This window comes from Suncus etruscus, chromosome 5 (genome assembly GCF_024139225.1).
Source record: "Suncus etruscus isolate mSunEtr1 chromosome 5, mSunEtr1.pri.cur, whole genome shotgun sequence".
NCBI lineage: Eukaryota > Metazoa > Chordata > Mammalia > Eulipotyphla > Soricidae > Suncus > Suncus etruscus.
Genome location: NC_064852.1, coordinates 144,830,332 through 144,831,296, shown reverse-complemented (window position 1 = coordinate 144,831,296; position 965 = coordinate 144,830,332).

Here is a 965-nt window from a genome sequence, read left to right as displayed (position 1 = left end):
AATCCCTGAAAGCAGTAATATGGGACATGGGACTTGTGCCCTTACACTAGTCATTCAGAAAGTATCACCATTGCTCCAGTCTCTAGAGAATTATTTTATATTTTTATCTTTATTTAAATAAAATGCATCCCTTCATTTACATAGTTGATCATAATACATTTGTTTCCAGATAAGTAAGGGAAAAGTCATTTTAAAAAGAATAGAAAGGAAAAAGAAAAAGGAAAATAAGAAAGAAAATTTTAAATAAAGAAAAATGTAGAGTGGAATCTATTATGCTGAGTGAATATGTCAGAGAGAGATATATAGACACAGAATAGTCTCACTCATATATGGGTTATTTTTGGAGGGGGACTTGAGGGGGGCACACTCGGTGACACTCAGGGGCTACTCCTGGCTATACACTTAGAAATTGCTCCTGGCTTGGGGGACTATATGGGATGCTGGGGGATCGAACCGTGGCCAGTCCTAGGCTAGCACAGGCAAAGCAGATGCCTTACCGTTTGGGTCTATGCTTCGGCCCCTTATCTATGGATTTTAAGAAAAATAAATGACATTATTATAATAATGTCCACAGACAATAGGGTTGAGGGCTAGAAGGACCGACTCATGGTATGAAGCTCACCACAAAGAGTAGTGAGTGCATTAAGAGAAATAACAACACTAACAACTATGATGACAATGTTAATCAGTGAGTGAAGAAGAATGCTTGTCTCAAATACAGGCAGAGTATGGTGGACAAGGGAGATTGGGGGGCATTGGTGGCGGGAATGCTGCAATATTGCACTAGTAAAGGGGAGTGTACTTTTTATGAATGAAGCCCAACTACAAACATGTTTGTAATCAGGGTGCTTAAATAAAGACATTAAAAAATAAAAGTTAAAAATGTAGAGTGGAAATACATTTGTGAAAATTATTGTATCTCCAGTGAAGTTATTAATACAATTGCAGAAGGTTTAGTAAGCTCT